The sequence below is a fragment of the Stenella coeruleoalba genome (genome assembly GCF_951394435.1).
Source record: "Stenella coeruleoalba genome assembly, chromosome: 7".
Classification (NCBI taxonomy): Eukaryota; Metazoa; Chordata; class Mammalia; order Artiodactyla; family Delphinidae; genus Stenella; species Stenella coeruleoalba.
The window spans coordinates 107,743,807-107,763,176 of record NC_137153.1 but is presented as its reverse complement, the minus strand read 5'-3'; the positions used below and the strand labels follow the sequence as shown (position 1 = coordinate 107,763,176).

Sequence of the window (19,370 nt, the reverse complement as noted above, 5' to 3'; positions counted from 1 at the left end):
AACAAACAGAGATGAACAATACAATAACTGAAATGAAAAATACACTAGAAGGAATCAATAGCAGAATAACTGAGGGAGAAGAACGGATAAGTGACCTGGAAGACAGAATGGTGGGATTCACTGTTATGGAACAGAATAAAGAAAAAAGAATGAAAAGAAATGAAGACAGCCTAAGAGACCTCTGGGACAGCATGAAATGCACGAACATTAGCATTATAGGGGTCCCAGAAGGAGAAGAGAGAGAGAAAGGACCTGAGAAAATATTTGAAGAGATTATAGTCAAAAACTTCCCTAACATGGGAAAGGAAATAGCCACCCAAGTCCAGGAAGCGCAGAGAGTCCCAGGCAGGATAAACCCAAGGAGAAACATGCGGAGACACATAGTAATCAAAGTGACAAAAGTGAAAGACAAAGAAAAATTATTAAAAGCAACAATGGAAAAATGCCAAATAACATACAAGGGAACTCCCATATGGTTAAGAGCTGATTTCTCAGCAGAAACTCTACAAGCCAGAAGGGAGTGGCAGGATATGTTTAAAGTGATGAAAGGGAAGAGCCTATAACCAAGATTACTCTACCTGGCAAGGATCTCATTCAGATTCGCTGCAAAAATCAAAAGCTTTACAGAAAAGCAAAAGCTAAGAGAATTCAGCACCACCAAACCAGCTCTACAACAAATGCTAAAGGAACTTCTCTAAGTGGAATACAAGAGAAGAAAAGGACCTACAAAAACAAACCCAAAATAATTAAGAAAATGGTAGTAGAAACATACATATCGATAATTACCTTAAATGTGAACGGATTAAATGCTCCGACCAAAAAACACAGGCTTGCTGAATGGATACAAAAACAAGATCCATATATATGATGTCTACAAGAGACACACTTCAGACTGAGGGACACATACAGACTGAAAGTGAGGGGATGGAAAAAGATATTCCATGCAAATGGAAATCAAAAGAAAGCTGGAGTAGCAATACTCATATCAGATAAAATAGACTTTAAAAAAGGAATGTTACAAGAGACAAGGAAGGACACTACATAATGATCACGGGATCAATCCAGGAAGAAGATATAACAATTATAAATATATATGCACCAAACATAGGAGCACCTCAATACATAAGGCAAATGCTAACAGCCATAAAAGGGGAAATCGACAGGAACACAATAATAGTGGGGGACTTTAACACCTCACTTACACCAATGGACAGATCATCCAGACAGAAAGTTAATAAGGAAACACAAGCTTTATATGACACAACAGACCAGATAGATTTAATTGATATTTATAGGACATTCCATCTGGAAAAAGCAGATTACACTTTCTTCTCAAGTGCACATGGAACGTTCTCCAGGATAGATCACACCTTGGGTCATAAATCAATCCTTGGTAAATTTAAGAAAACTGAAATCATATCAAGCATCTTTTCTGACCATAACGCTATGAGATTAGAAATCAATTATGGGAAAAAAAACGTAAAAAGCACAAACACATGGAGGCCAAACAATACGTTACTAAATATCCAAGAGATCACTGAAGAAAGCAAAGAGGAAATCAAAAAATACCTAGAGAGAAATGACAATGAAAACACGACAATCCAAAACCTATGGAATGCAGCAAAAGTAGTTCTATGAGGGAAGCTTACAGCAATATAATCCTACCTCAGAAACAAGAAAAATCTCAAATAAACAATCTAAACTTACACCTAAAGGAACTGGAGAAAAAGAACAAACAAAACCCAAAGTTAGTAGAAGGAAAGAAATCATAAAAATCAGAGCATAAACAAATGAAATAGTAACAAAGAAAACAATAGCAAAGATCAATTAAACTAAAAGCTGGTTCTTTGAAAAGATAAACAAAACTGATAAACCTTTAGCCAGACTCATCAAGAAAAACAGGGAAAGGACTCAAATCAATAAAATTAGAAATGAAAAAGGAGAAGTTACAACGGACACTGAAGAAATACAAAGCATCATAAGAGACTACTACAAGCAACTCTATGCCAATAAAATGGACAACCTGGAAGAAATGGACAAATTCTTAGAAAGGTATAGTCTTCCAAGACTGAACCAGAAAGAAATAGAAAATATGAACAGACCAATCAAAAGTAATGAAATTGACACTGTGATTAAAAATCTTCCAACAAAGTCCAGGACCAGATGGCTTCACAGGTGAATTCTATCAAACATTTAGAGAAGAGCTAACACCGATCCTTCTCAAACTCTTCCAAAAACTTGCAGAGGAAGGAACACTCCCAAATTCATTCTATGAGGCCACCATCACCCTGATACCAAAACCAGACCAAGATACTATAAAAAAAGACAATTACAGACCACTATCACTCATGAATATAGATGCAAAAATCCTCAACAAAATACTAGCAAACAGAATCCAACACTACATTAAAAGGAGCATACACCATGGCCAAGTGGGATTTACCCTAGGAATGCAAGGTTTCTTCAATATATGCAAATCAAACAATGTGATACACCATTTAACAAACTGAAGAATAAAACCCATATGATCATCTCAATAGATGTAGAAAAAGCTTTTGACAAAATTCCACACCCGTTTATGATAAAAACTCTCCAGAAAATGGGCATAGAGGGAACCTACCTCAACATACTAAAGGCCATATACAACAAACCCACAGCAAACATCATTCTCAATGGTGAAAAACTGAAAGCATTTCCTCTAAGATCAGGAACAAGACAAGGATGTCCACTCTTGCCACTCTTATTCAATTTATTTCTTATTAAAAGAAATAAAAGGAATAAAAATCAGAAAAGAAGAAATAAAACTGTCACTGTTTGCAGATGACATGATACTATATATAGGAAATCCTAAAGATGCCACCAGAAAACTACTAGAGCTCATCAATGAATTTGGTAAAGTTGCAGGATAGAAAAGTAATGCACAGAAATCTCTTGCATTCCTATACACTAACAACGAAAGATCAGAAAGAGAAATTAAGGAAAAAATCCCATTCACCATTGCAACATAAAGAATAAAATATCTAGGAATAAACCTACCTAAGGAGGTAAAACACCTGTACTCAGAAAACTATAAGGCACTGATGAAAGAAATAAAAGGACAGCTACATGTAAAAGAATGAAATTAGAACACTCCCTAACACCATACACAAAAATAAACTCAAAATGGATTAAAGACCTACATGTAAGACCAGACACTATAAAACTCTTAGAGGAAATCATATGAAGAACAGTCTTTCACATAAATCACAGCAACACCTTTTTTGACCCACCTACTAGAGTAATGGAAATAAAAACAAAAATAAACAAATGGGACCTAATGAAACTTAAAAGCTTTTGCACAGCAAAGGAAACGATAAACAAGATGAAAAGACAACCCTCAGACTGGGAGAAAATATTTGCAAATGAATCAATGGACAAAGGATTAATCTCCAAAGTATATAAACAGCTCATGCAGCTCAATATTAAAGAAACAAACAACCCAATCAAAAAATGGTCAGAAGACCTAAATAGACATTTCTCCAAAGAAGACATACAGATGGCCAGGAAGCACATGAAAAGCTGCTCAACACCACTAATTATCAGAGAAATGCAAATCAAAACTACAGTGAGGTATCACCTCACACCAGTTAGAATGGGCATCATCAGAAAATCTACAAACAACAAATGCTGGAGAGGGTGTGCAGAAAAGGGAACCCTCTTGCACTGTTGGTGGGAATGTAAATTGATACAACCACTATGGAGAACAGTGTGGATGTTCCTTAAAAAACTAAAAATAGAACTACTATATGACCCAGCAATCCCAATACTGGGCATATACCCAGGGAAAACCATAATTCAAAAAACACATGCACCCCAGTGTTCATTGCAGCACTATTTACAATAGCCAGGTCATGGAAGCAACCTAAGTGTCCATCGACAGATGAATGGATAAAGAAGATGTGGCACATATATACAATGGAATATTACTCAGCCATAAAAAGAAATGAAATTGGGTCATTTGCAGAGATGTGGATTGACCTAGAGACTGTCATACAGAGTGAAGTTAAGTCAGAAAGAGAAAATCAAGTACCATATATTAACACATGTATGTGGAATCTAGAAAAATGGTACAGATGAACTGGTTTGCAAGGCAAAAATAGAGACACAGACGTAGAGAACAAACGTATGGACACCAAGGGGGGAAAGCGAAGGGGGTGGGATGAATTGGGAGATTGGGGTTGACATATATACACTAATATGTATAAAATAGATAACTAATAAGAACCTGCTGTATCGATAAATACATTTTTTTAAAAAAGATAATAAACAATAGAGAGATTCAAAATTAAAAGAAAAAAAAGAAATAGCACAGACAAGAGATAACAGAGACCTGAATAAATTGGTAGAAGATGGGAGAAACAGACAGCAATTTAAGAAACAAACTTGACAGGACTCGGTGAGAGTTTGGTGTAGAAGCTGAGGGGGTGTGAGTGGGTGCTGCCCCCCATGGTGCGATGACTCCTGTATCCTAGCCCGCTTCTCAGCCCTCTATTTCTTCCAGTGCAGGTATTTAAGTGTTTCTTCTTTGCGGGGGCTAAAAAGCTGTCAAAGCACATTGTTCTCTTTCCAGAGTCAGCTGTGAATGGGGATCCTGGCAAAAATCTTCCTCCTGCACCTCTCAACCCTGTTGTGATTATCACTTGAGCTATTTGTCTTTGCAGAGTGAACATGACCATCTGTTACTATAACCCAACTATGAAAAAGAGATGCTTTTATTTTTCCCCGTGTCATTATGTACTGTTTGGGTGACACCTCAAGGAAGAAAACAGGCAGAAAGCAACAACAAACGGCATCGGTGATGAAAAGGAAGAGGCTCGGCTTCCATTCCTCACACATTTTTGCAACTAGCCACATAAAAGGGCCCGCAAGATGTGTGGTAATATCAGTGCAGGCACTCATCCCGTTGTCTACACACATGGTGTCCCTCACAGACCCCCTTTCTTAGAGTGAGTTTTTTTTCTTTCCTTTTTTTTTTTTTTTTTTTTTGCAGTACGCGGGCCTCTCACTGTTGTGGCCTCTCCCGCTGCGGAGCACAGGCTCTGGACGCACAGGCCCAGCGGCCATGGCCCACGGGCCCAGCCGCCCCGCAGCATGTGGGATCCTCCCGGACCGGGACATGAACCCACGTCCCCTGCATCGGCAGGCGGACTCTCAACCAGTGTGCCACCAGGGAAGCCCTCTTTCCTTTTTTTTTTAAATCTCCTCACCTAGCAAAAAATATACATTTGTAAAAGCATGCTCCAAGGACAATAACTTTTCTGACTTTCTTTAACACATTGTACCTAAGCAGGGATTATTTAACCTGTCAACTAAACCTCTCTATAGTACAAACGCAACCTACTTTTCCCTCAAAAACTTCCACTTCCTTTCCTCAGGTATGGAAAGCTCGTACCAAATGCAATTACCTATAATTCTCAGGACAGGCTGTGCTTTTTTCCGTATCTGCTCTTAGCCAAGAATATCCTTTCCCTACGTCCCCTCCTGACTCTCAGCAGCAGCCTCACCGACCTCGTTTCCATTCTATAAGGACACCAATCTCCCTCCCTCTTCAGAACCTTTCCTCTACCCCTCCCACACCTCCCCTTAACCCAGTTACAATGCAGATATCAGCCCAAGGGTCACTGCATCCAAGAAGCAGGCCTTTTCTGGACATCCTTCACTGCCCTCACTGAATTATATCAAGTCACACTGTACTTTCTTATTGCGTAATAGCTACAGTAAGTTGTAATGATACATTCATGCGATTATCATCGGGTTAATGTCTACCTCCTCCCTAGACAATAACCCCCCTAATGCTCACCACTGTCTCCTCAATGACTAGCACAGTGCCTGGTCCACAGTAGGATCCCAAGAATTACATGCTGAATAAACAGAGTACTAGAGGAATAGAAGGATTAACGAATGAACGTGAAAATCTTATTCATTCCTCGAGGAACATCTCTAAAGCCACCTCCCCTATAAAGTCTTTGTCTTCTGCTTCCTTTCACCCACAAATTTAAAACAAAAGTGCTGAAAGTGATTTCCCAGTCTTTTGACTATTGAGAACATAGTTTCTGTATCTCCCTTGTGAAAGTTTTGGAGGCTGGCTTCCATCGCAATGAGGGTGCAATTTTTTGAATTCTTGATTAATGGCAGAAAAGAAAGGAAATGCTTCTCTAAAAAAACTGGGCTTCCTTTTTATATTCAGGGGTTAGACAAAGCTTTGGCTTCTGAAAGCTTTTCTGTCCTTATGCATTAAACAGAGATCTCTAAGGCATCTCTGAGGTATGCTCAGACTCTGTGTACACATTTAAGTGCTTCAATTTAAAGATAAGGGATCTGTGATCCCTAGAAAGGAAATAAGTCATCAGAAAGTTAATGGTAGAGTTTGGTTAAGAACCCAGGTCTCGAGCTTCCCTGGTGGTGCAGTGGTTGAGAGTCTGCCTGCCAATGCAGGGGACACGGGTTCATGCCCCTGTTCGGGAAGATCCCACATGCAGCGGAGTGGCTGGGCCCATAAGCTATGGCCGCTGAGCCTGTGCTCCGCAACAGGAGAGGCCACAGCAGTGAGAGGCCTGCGAACCGCAAAAAAAAAAAAAAAAAAAAAAAAAAAGAACCCAGGTCTCCTGAGTGACAGCTTAATCCTTCCTTCGATATTCTATGTTTATCGTCACAGAATATTGACGTCAAAATGAATAGATATAGCTGAGAGAAAAGAGAAAGCTTATTTATTTTCCTCAGTTGGAACACATTCCTAAAGTGCGACAGACCTAGACATTATTTATCCTGGATGGTGCATTCCAAGTTTAATAAACCAAATCTTCTTGCCAAAAACTGGCAGGGTGATTCTCTACAAAGTTGCAAAGAATCACTAAATTAGCAACATCCATCACACACTGACATGTTCCTGGGATGACACAACACCAAGAACAAGAAGCCCTGAATTTAGGTGTCATTAATAACCAAAAATGATTTTACGAAGCAGAATATTAATGGAAAGACTGTCACAATTTTAGAGCTTAAATTGCTTTGGAATAAGTACATAATTTACTTCAATATATGTGTGTGGAAGAGGTGGTAATTGAAGCTGTCTTCCGTTTAATCCATTTTAGCAAGACAGCATGGTTTGTTGGGAAGAAGAAATTTCTGGTCTACCACAAACTTGCTATGTAACCTTGGGCAAGTCCACTTTCCTCTTAGCTTCACCATTGGTGAAAATGAAATTCTTAGATCGGTTTAATCAGTAGTTCCTTCAGAGATAACGCAGAGTCTTTGCAGTTCGTTTAAGTACACAATCAGAAAAGACCTACAAGGTGTACTAGGTGTTTTAAACACAAAGGTGAGCAAAGCAGGATTCTTGACTTCAAGGTGGTCAGAGCCTAAAGAGCAGGGTTGATACATAAATAGCCAACTTAAGTGAGTGTAATAGAAAACTAAGGAAAACCCAAATAAGCCACATTAGAAAAGAAAAAGAACTTACGACTATGGACAGAGAGGAGTCATTTATTTTTTAATTTATTTATTTTAATTAATTAATTTTTTACTGATGTATAGTTGGTTTACAATGTATTAGTTTCATGTGTACAACATAGTGATTTATATTTTACAGATTATAATCCATTTAAATTTATTATAAAATAGGTGAAATTCCCTCTGCTGTACAGTATATCCTTGCAGCTTATCTATTTTATACATAGTATCAATAGTTTGTACCTCTTAATCCCATACCCATATTTTGCCCCTCTCCTCTTCCTTCTTCCCACTGGTAACCAATTGTTTGCTCTCTGTATCTGTGAGTCTGTTTCTATTTCGTTATATTCATTCCTTTTATTTTTCAGATTCACATAGAAGTGAAAACATGCAGTATTTTTCTTTCTCTGTCTGACTTATTTCACTAAGAATAATAACCTCCAGTTCCATCCATATTGTTGCAAATGGCAAAATTTCATTCTTTTTTTATGGTTAAGTAATGTGTGTGTGTGTGTGTGTGTGTGTGTGTGTGTGTGTGTGTATATATATATATATATATATATATATATATATATATATATAATGTCTTCTTCATTCATCTGTCCTTGGGCACTTGGGTTGCTTCCATATCTTGGCAATTGTAAATAATGCTGCCATGAACATTGGGGTGCATGTATCTTTTCAAATTAGTGATTTTGTTTTCTTTGGAAATATACCCAAGGGTGGAATTGCTGGTTCACATGGTAGCTCTATTTTTAGTTTTCTGAGGAACCTCCACACTGCTTCCCATAGTGGCTGCACCCATTTACATTCATTCACCCATTTACATTCATTCAACAGTGCATGAGAGTTTCATTTCCTGAGAGGAGTCTTTTAAACAGATGAAAGAGTATGATGTACACTTTTGCCAATAAACTTTAAAATATGTAGAAAATTACTTTCTAAATAAATATAAATTATCAAGATTGATATAAGCATATGTTGAAAGTCTAAAATACACAGTGATCATGAATGTGACGTGAAAATCACCCAAGTATTATATAATAAACAGAAACAATACAGAGCCCAGAGTGTTTAATGGAAAGATTTTTTTCAATAGAAAAAAGGAATGTATTTTTAAAAGTAACTGTAAGCTCACAAACTCTGTTGAGGAGGAAAGAGTAAAACCTGGAGGCTATGAAGTGAGGTACAACCTCCAAACACAAAAGGAACCCTCTTGCACTGTTGGTGGGAATGTACATTGATACAGCCACTGTGGAGAACAGTATGGAGGTTCCTTAAAAAACGAAAAATAGAACTACCATATGATCCAGCAATCCCACTACTGGGCATATACCCTGAGAAAACCATAATTCAAAAAGACACATGTACCCCAATATTCATTGCAGTACTATTTACAATAGCCAGGACATAGAGAGATTTTTAAATCTTAAAGAAACACAGCTTCTAAGAAACTTTAATAGTTCTTAAGCACATAAAAAGAAGTATGCTTTTTAATTTATTTGTCTAATTTGTAATGAACACAATATTCCAAAATGTGACAAATATAGCATATAATTTTACCTACACATAAATGGAAACTAGCATGAGGAAAATACTATTAAATCAGGACCATGATTTCTGGTAATGGCCACGTGATGAGAACAGGTGATTTCTTACACAGATAACAATGATAAAAACTGGATAAAATTATTTAAAAACCATTTGAAGACACTGCAAAATAACGAAGAGCAGGCAGGTCAAAACTGGAGAAGAGGTTATATTTCAAAGACTGCTACTGCACCAAAAAGAACTGTGATGTTGGGACTTTCTTACCTAAGAGAGCTGCCCACCCAACACAGATCTCTGATGGCAGAGAAGTGGAATCCTCTCAAGGTATTACAGGGCAGGCATGAGAGCTATTAAAAGAACCAGAAGATTAAGAAAGAAAGCTTAATCCATGGGAATCACAGAGAGTGACCCTCAAATAAAATCTAAGTATAAAGTCTACACCAAACTTTGGCTGACCACTAAATTATGTAGATATGGGAGATATCCAGAGCACACGTCTCAAAAAGCAACAGCCTGAAGCCAAAAAACTGAACAAAGATATATCAGCTGCTGCACACCACAGCGAGAGGGAGTTCAGTGTGAGTACAGCCAAGTTAACCGCCTATTAGAACTGACACAACAGAGTCCCGAAGCCTATATAACATATTATCTGCAATGTTCAGTTTTTAACCCCAAATTACCAAACATACAAAGAACAAGAAAGTATGACCCTTAGGCAAGAAAACAAACTAGGAAAACCCAGTCAATAGAAACTGACTCTGAGTATGTCTAGCTATTGGATTTAGTTGGCAAAGATATCAAAAGCAGCTAACACAAATGTTTCCAAAGATTTAAAGGAAAATAAATTTGAAAAATGGTATTCATGAGTGAATAGAAATGAAATGTTAACAGAGAAACAGAAGCTTTGAAAAGGAATTTTTAAAATTCTAGATTTGAAAAGCGTAACAACTGAGATGAAAAAAAAATTACTAGATGGGTTCAACAATAGATTTGAGATGGCAGAAGAAATAATTGGTGAATTTGAAGAAAGATTTCTAGAAATTTTCTACTCAAATAACAGAAAGGAGAGATGTTGAAAAAATACATAAAGGGCCACAGAGACCCATGGTCAAGGTCAAGTAGTCCAACAATTGGACTCCCAGAATGAGAAGATAGAATGGAGCAAAAAATATTTAAAGATATAATTGTCAAATTTCCCCTAAATTTGTTGATTTACAGATTCAAGAAGCTCAACAACCCCCCAAGGAGGATATGGATGAAAACCAAAAAAATCTCAATAAAACTGTACAAAATTTAAAAAACAAAAAAAACACATAAGTTTGTAAACCTGCTGAGAGCCAAAAATAATACAAACAAATTAAAAGCATCAACATAAAAACAACACACTACAAGGAGGAGCACAATACTATAATTAACATCTGAATGAAAGCCAGATATTGGATTTAGATATTTAAAGTACTGAAAGAATTAAAAAAGAAAAAACTAAAGGTGTCATAAAGACATTTTCAGAGAAACAAAACTGACAGAATCCATTGCTACTAGACACAATTTAAAGAAATGCTAAAGGAAATCTTTTAGGCTGAAAAGAAGTAAAATCAGATAGTGACTTGTATATACAGGAAGGGATAAAGAACACTGTAAATCATATACACAGTCATCCGGTCCCTTGGTATCAGCAAGGTATTTGTTCCAGGAACCCCCATATATACCAAAATCTGCAGATACTCAAGTCCTATGGTTGGCCCTCTGTATCTGTTGTTCCACAGACACAGATTCAACCAACCCTGGATTCAGACATGGACCGTATAGTACTGTACATATTTATTTTAAAATATTTTAATAAAAATTCCACATACAGGGCTTCCCTGGTGGCGCAGTGGTTGAGAGTCCACCTGCCAGTGCAGGGGACACGGGTTCGTGACCCGATCCGGGAAGATCCCACATGCCGCGGAGCGACTGGGCCCATGAGCCATGGCCCCTAAGGCTGTGCGTCCGGAGCCTGTGCTTCGCAACGGGAGAGGCCACAACAGCGAGAGGCCCGCATACCGCAAAAAAAAAGAAAAAAAAATTCCACATACAAATTGACCCACTCAGTTCAAACCCATGTTGTTAAAGGGTCAACTATATGTATATAATTTTTCTTAAGTCAGTTTAAGTCATCCAAGAATGAGACACTTAGTTGGGTTTAAATGTGATAGATTACTTTAAGGAAATGTATGTGAAGAATTATTGGGGAGAGAATGTGAGCAGGCAGAGAGCGTTCAGACTAAAGTGCAGGTCCAACGTTGGTGAACAGAGAGAACAAAAGATGGATTGGGTAGGAAAGTCTTCAGCCCACAGGACATTTCTAAGAAAATCTCAGCCAGAGGGCCTGTCAGATAATTCCACATTGAGCAGGAATGCAGTATCTCCAGCTTGCTCAGTCATTGGCTATGAGCAGCCTGGGGGAAGCATGACCTCATTGTTTATGGGAACAGCACCTGGAAGTGTCAGTTAACTACACTACCCTCAGCATGTACGCTAAAGGAGATCCAGTCAGTGCATCTCCACAGTCATCGTGCTTGATTCCTTTAAAGATATATGGCTATTTAAAGCAAAAATTATGCAACAAGTGTTGTTGTGTATAACATATCTGTGTAATATACAGATATAGATGTAGATATAGGTATAGACAGATATACTTATGTAGATATCTATGGATACATAGTACCTATCTATATCTATAGTACCTATCTCTATGTATCAAGTGATCTATTTATCTATGTATAAGATAATATATATGGCAAAATATTACAAAGGATGGAAGTGGAGTAATTGGAAATTTACTGCAGCCAGAATCATCTATTTTTGTTTTAACTAGAAGAAATTCAGGATTGATTTTAAATAGAAGGTAATAATTTAAATATGCATATTGTAATTCCCAGATCAAACAAAAATAACAATGCAAGAAAATGTAGCCAAAAATTCAGTTGTGGAATTCAAATGACATACTAAAAAATATTTGCTTAACACAAAAGGAATAAAACAATACAAATAATAAATAAATAATAAAACAAAAAAAAGGGAAATTGGAAAACAATTAGATTGTTAGATCTAAATCTATTTAATAATTATCTTAAATGTAAATGAATTAAATACTCCAATCAAAAGGCAGAGATTCTGAAACTCAATAAAAAGTGAGATTCAACTATACGCTGCCTACAGGAGACATACTTTAAATGCAAAGAAACAAATAGGTGGAAATTAAGTTTCTGGAAACAGGAATCATACATACAGTAAGTATAAGCAACCTATAGTGGTTGTATTAATATCAGACAAAACAGACATTAAAACAAGTGTATTTCTAAAGAAAAGAGGGAAATTTCATAATAATAAAAGGGTGACTATAATAGGAAAATATAAAATCATCATTTACATATGTTTAACAACAAAGCAAAGCACAAAATTTACAAAGCAAAAACTGACAGAATTGAAAGGAGAAATAGACAAAAAATATACTTGAGATTTCAATACCTGTCTCTCATTAACTGATAGAACAATCAGAAAGAAATTTGCCCAGGATATAGAAAAATTGAAAATTACTAATCAGTTGAACTTACTTGATGTTTCTAGAGTATTCAGTCCCAAAACAAGAGATTACAATCTATTCAAGCACACATGGAACATTCACCAAGATAGATCATTTTCTAGACCATAAAAGGTCTCAATAAGTTTAAAATAAATCAATTTATACAAAGCATGTTCTTTGATCATAATAAAACTTGAGATCAATAACAGAGAAAAATCTGAAAGCTCTCCAAGCACTTGAAATTTAAATAACACACTTCTAAAAAACAATGGATGACAGAGGAAATTACACAGAAAATTTGAAAATATTTTGAATTCAAATATACATGAAAATATCAAAAGTTGTGAAGAGATGACATATGAGATATCAGTGCTTATATGGGAAATCTATAGTTTTAAATTATTTATTAGATCAGAGAAAAAGGTCTAAAAATATTTTCTAATCTTCTGCGTTAGGAAACTAGAGGAAGAGAGGCAAAGTAAATCCAAGGAAAGTAAAAATACAGAATAATAAAGAGTGGTAATATTTTTTAAATGAACAAAATATAGGAAATCACTGAAATCAAAAGTTGGTTTTTTGGAAAGACTACTAAAAGTGACAAACTTCTATCTTGACTGATCAAGAAAAAAAGAGAGAACGTTCTAACTACCAATATCAGGAATGAAAGAAGGGCATCATTTAGATGCTACAAAAAAAAAAAGTGAATAATATGAACTACTTAAAGCCAATAAATTTGATGATATAAATGAAATGGGCAAATGTCCTGAAAGATAAATCACATACAAAAAGGACAATTCTCAGGCCATGATGTAGTAGCTTGTATAAGACCAGTCTCCCACTGGGAACAAAGAGAAAAAAAAAAAAGACAAAAAAGTTTTCAATAATTGTTTAAAAGACATAACTATTGAGAGAAATGTGTCTTGAGATTCCAGGAATCCAGAGTGAAGAGAATCATAGAAAGTTTAGGTACCATACAGCATCTACCCACATCATTCCTCAGGGCATTTGCCTATTATTATTACTGGAAGAAGGAGGCAGATGGCCATTGCTAAGTGGTAAAGAAAACAGTAGAATTTTTGGTGAACTCACAAATCTGAGGAGAAAAAAATATTTTATGACTGTCAAGGTAACCAAGACCTAGGAAGCCAAGATTCTCATAAAAAGGAGAGTTCACAGAAGTGAGCACTATTGTTGGTTTTTCTTGAAATATGTGCTGAATTCTTGAACTGTAGAGGTCAGGAGAATAGCCAGCAAGGCGGCAGCCTTTTTAAGTGTAGAACAGAGTGTTCTAAGTCTCTCAGAGCTGACCAGACAAAAATTGGTGATCAGAAACCACAACAGGGAGGGGACCTAATAAACGCCCAGGATCTCAGCTGGGAATCCTTGGAAGAGCTGTAGTCAAGGAGTGTGCAAACCAGGGAGATGAAACTTTATAAGAACTGCAACTCTACTTTATATCAGCCCAGTTTCTGGTCATATTAAAGTGCTTTACCACTAGTCTACGTTCTACCAAAGGATATGGTGAAAGTCTGAAAGAAAAGGACATGGTAGCATTCAACTAAAAGTTGCCTGCTATGCTAAGAGAGGGAAGCGAAAGGAAACACACAAAAGGAAGAAACCTATTACTGACTCATATTTAGAGGTATCAGAAATAGAATTAAAAAGAGCTACTTTTTGGGCTTCCCTGGTGGGGCAGTGGTTGAGAGTCCGCCTGCCGATGCAGGGGACATGGGTTCGTGCCCCGGTCCAGGAAGATCCCACATGCCGTGGAGCGGCTGGGCCTGTGAGCCATGGCCACTGAGCCTGCGTGTCCAGAGCCTGTGCTCCGCAACAGGAGAGGCCACAACAGTGAGAGGCCCGTGTACCACAAAAAAAAAAAAAAAGCTACTTTTTGAGAAGTCTTTTGGTTTTATTCAGATATAAAAGTTTAGTAAACTAGATACTTAAGGTTTCTGTACTACTGAGAGAAGTTGAATGAAACCTAAATAAATAGAGACATATACCATATTCACAAACAATAGGATTCATTATTCTTCTCATATTGATCTACAGGTTCATTGCAATCCCAATCAAAATCCCAGCAGTCATTTTTAAATAGAAATTGGCAAATTAATTCTAAATGTATGTGGCAATCCGAAAGACCTAGAGTAGTTACAACAATCTTGAAAGCAAAGAAAAAGTTACAAACGTATCCTTTACCTGATTTCAAGCCTTACTATGTAGCTTCAAATAATTAAGGCAGTGTGCTATTAGCAAAAGAATAGATTTATAGATCAGACAATAGGAGAAAGGGTTAAGAAACAGACCCACATTTATATATGTTCAATTGAATTTAGAGAAAGTTTTCAAAGTAATTTACTGGAGACAGTATTTTCAATAAATGATGCTCTGAACAACTGTGTATCTCTAGAAAACATAAACCTTGACCATAATGGTCACAAAATTATGTAATTGAAATGGATCATATATACCTAAACACAAAAGCTAAAAAATAAAAGTTTGAGAAGAAACATTTAAAAGATTACGATTGTGGAGTAAGTATTTACCATAATGGGAAAAGTGGATTAATCATATGTTCTTCTTTTCAGGAAAAAGGGTTGAAAAATAGGAAGCACAGGAAAAATGCACACACACATACACACACACACACACACACACACACACACATATGTATTCTGAAAAAGGACGAATGTCAAGAATATATAAAATACTCTTTACTTCAATAATAACACAAATAAAGAATTTAAAAAGTAAAAAGTAAAAAATGGACATTTCATAATAGAAGATATACAAAGAGCCAAAAAGCACATGAAAAGACAATCAATAACATAAATGTATGTGTTTCTTTAAGACTCAAAACCAAGTAAAACTAATTTATGGTGGAGAAGTCAGGATAGTGTTTAACTGGGGAATAGTAATGAGTGGAAGAGGGAAAATTTCTTGGTCTGTGTATAGGTTACACACAGGCTCACTTACGGTTTAAGTACATATGTGTAGTACACCATAATCAAAAGTTTATTAAAAAATGCAAAGGCTGGTTTTATAAAGTTAATAAAGTTATTTTAAAGTTTATCTCCAAGAGTAAACCATCTGAGAATAGACACAAAAAATATTTTGAAGATTAATAAAGAGAAATTATTTGTACAGATATGAGTTTGTAGGTTTGGTGTTAGGCCAACTTGAGTTTTAATCTCAGTTTTGCTAGACAGTAAATAACACATGTCTCAGTTTTCTTAACTGAAAAATATATAATAATTGTACCTATTTCATAAAGTTGTTTGAAAGAATAAATCAGATATATTTTCTGAAGCATTTTATGTTGAAATATTATGTTGGTCATGATCAGTAAGTGGTGTCTATCACAATAATAATAGTTTTTTGTTTAATTGTATTCTTTTTTTAATCATCTTTATTGGAGTATAATTGCTTTACAATGGTGTGTTAGTTTCTGCTTTATAACAAAGTGAATCAACTATACATATACATATATCCCCGTATCTCCTCTCTCTTGCATCTCCCTCTCACCCCCCCATCCCACCCCTCTAGGTGGTCACAAAGCATGGAGCTGATCTCCCTGTGCTATGTGGCTGCTTCCCACTAGCTATCTATTTTACAATTGGTAGTATATATAAGTCCATGCCACTCTTTCACTTCATCCCAGCTTACCCTTCCCCCTCCCCGTGTCCTCAAGTCCATTCTCTACGCCTGTGTCTTTATTCCTGCCCTGCCCCTAGGTTCTTCAGAACCATTTTTTTTTTTTTAGATTCCATATATATGTGTTAGCATACAGCATATTTTTTTCTCTTTCTGACTTACTTCACTTTGTATGACAGACTCTAGGTCCATCCACCTCACTACAAATAACTCAATTTCGTTTCTTTTTTTGGCTGAGTAATATTCCATTCCAATTGGAATGTAAATATTCCAATTTACATTCCTACCAACAACACAAGAGGGTTCCCTTTTCTCCACACCCTCTCCAGCAAATTTTTTTTTTTTTTTTTTGCGGTACGCGGGCCTCTCACTGCTGTGGCCTCTCCCGTTGCGGAGCACAGGCTCTGGACGCGCAGGCTCAGTGGCCATGGCTCACAGACCCAGCCGCTCCGCGGCATGTGGGATCTTCCTGGACTGGGGCACGAACCCGTGTCCCCTGCATCGGTAGGCGGACTCTCAACCACTGCGCCACCAGGGAAGCCCTCCAGCATTTATTGTTTGTAGATTTTTTGATGATGGCCATTCTGACTGGTGAGAGGTGATACCTCATTGTAGTTTTGATTTGCAATTCTCGAATGATTAGTGATGTTAAGCATCCTTTCATGTGTTTGTTGGCAATCTGTATATCTTTGGAGAAATGTCAATTTAGGTCTTCTGCCCATTTTTGGATTGGTTTGTTTGTTTGTTTGATATTGAGCTACATGAACTGCTTGTAAATTTTGGAGATTAATCCTTTGTCAGTTGCTTCATTTGCAGATATTTTCTCCCATTCTGGGGATTCTCTTTTCATCTTGTTTGTGTTTTCCTTTGCTGTGCAAAAGCTTTTAAGTTTCATTAGGTCCCATTTGTTTATTTTTGTTTTTATTTCCATTTCTGTAGGAGGTGGGTCAAAAAGGATCTTGCTGTGATATATGTCATAGAGTGTTCTGCCTATGTCTTCCTCTAAGAGTTTTATAGTATCTGGACTTACATTTAGGTCTTTAATCCATTTGAGTTTATTTTTGTGTATGCTGTTAGGAAGTGTTCTAATTGCATTCTTTGACATGTAGCTGTCCAGTTTTCCCAGCACCACTTTACAATAATATAGTTTTAATTTTAATAATAACAATAAGAATAATATTGAGGGACTTCCCTGGTGGCACATTGATTAAGAATCCACCTGCCAATGAGGGGACACAGGTTTGTTCCTTAGTCCGGGAAGATCCCACATGCCGCGGAGCAACTAAGCCCGTGCATCACAACTACTGAAGCCCTCACGCCGCAATGAGAAGCCCGTGCACCACAACCAAGAGTAGCCCCTGCTCACCACAACTAGAGAACACTGGTGCACAGCAACGAAGACCCAATGCAGCCAAAAAACAAAACAAAACCAAAAAAAAAAAACAAAGAGTAATATTGATATGAACCAAAATAATTTAAAAATAGAGCAGTGGTAGAGGAGCAGGCTGACGAATTATTTTTAAATGTTCTTAAACTGATCTGAGTGTATATATGAATCAATATATAATACTGGTAGCATTTCAAATCAATTGGCATTGTATCATAAATCATTTTCCATTTCAAAGGCAGACAGCAAAAAGAAATGAAACTTTTATGAGGCAGACATGACAGACAAAGGGCAATATAAAAAACCTTTTATGAACCAATGAGAAAAAAAAGATAAATACTGAACTGGAAGGTGAATCGAGAACCCAATTAATAAAATTAATATACATATATATATAAGTTTACTATGTAAAGGAAAATATACATCAGAAAGGATTATGAAAAAAAAAAAAGAAAGGATTATGCTAAATCAACAAGATACTTTTTGCTTATTTAATTGCATATCAAATATCCTATATATTTATAGGGAGTGCAAACCCCTATAAGCTTTTTGGGAGTGCAAATAAATAGGACCTTTTTGGAAAGCCATTTGGAAATGCGTATCAAAAGGCTTAAACTTGAGTGTCCTCATTGATCCAGAAATTCCTCCCATTGAAATTTATCAAACAGAAGTAATGGTGATCATACTCAAAGATTTAGTTATAAAGAGAGTAATTGCCTTCTTGTTTGTCATGTGAAACTTTGGGACATAACTGTAGTTCGAATAATAGGAAATTATCTCATTCGTCCAAGGAAATACGTTTCAGCATTGGCAGTGATATTAGGAAATAATTTTAAAGGCAGGAGATGATTTTTGCAATATACTCTTCCATTTCAAAAAGCCAATTTCAAAACAATATGGAGAGCATGAATATATTTTTGCAAAATAAACACTTATATACGTTTAGAGAAAAGACTATAGGTAGAGTCTGCCGAAGTGTCAATGATAGCTGCATTGGAGTGCCAAAATTATGGATAATTTTAATTTTTTTTCCATTCTGCTTATTCAGATGTTTTCTTAAGGTTTACAAGGTGTTATATTACTTTACAAGAAAAGATGGAAGTTAAAATATTTCAATGCAATCTATCGATATATAAAGATAACAGTACCCATAAGGTGCCCTAGTAGTAAAAAGGGAGTCATAAAGGCTCTTTGCAAGGATAAAAGTTATCTTTGAGTTTTGGCAGTTAAGAAAAAAAAAAAAGAGGCATACAAAAATCGTGAAGACTCTAAACAGCAGACAAGGGAAACAGTATATTAAAAGGAGAAGGACTTTTAAGCCATTTTGCAGACAATGGACAAAAATTAAATATGGAGAGCTGTTAGATCCCTACCTATTAGCTGGTCTGGGTGGCAGGTGAAGTTGGAGCCATAAGCAGAAGTCAGATCTTGCTAGGTCAGTCCATCACATCATACTGAGGAGCTCAGACTTAAACCTGTAACAGATGGAGAACCACTGAATTAGTAGAGAGCACGATCAGATCTGGGTGTTAGAATCGCCCCTCTGGCAACAAAGTAGGGGATGCATGGCATTGCTGGACAGCGAATGGAGATCAGATACTTAAGATGCCATTGCAATGGTTCAGGCACCCGTGAGGACTGGAAATACTGCAGCGACTAAGGGTAGACAAAGGGAGGTGAGTTTGGGAGAAATTTAGGGCATAAAATTAACAGGCCTTGGTG

General features: G+C 36.6%; 1 long non-coding RNA gene across 2 annotated transcripts in view; it reads right to left on the bottom strand.

Annotated features, from left to right (window-relative positions):
* The window catches only part of LOC307189278, an 82,689-nt gene that overhangs the window by 47,141 nt on the left and 16,178 nt on the right, over positions 1-19,370 (bottom strand). For both annotated transcript variants that reach the window (XR_013829139.1, XR_013829140.1), the window contains exon 2: positions 19,022-19,123. This is a non-coding gene — a long non-coding RNA (uncharacterized lncRNA). The remainder of the gene's footprint in view (positions 1-19,021; positions 19,124-19,370) is intronic.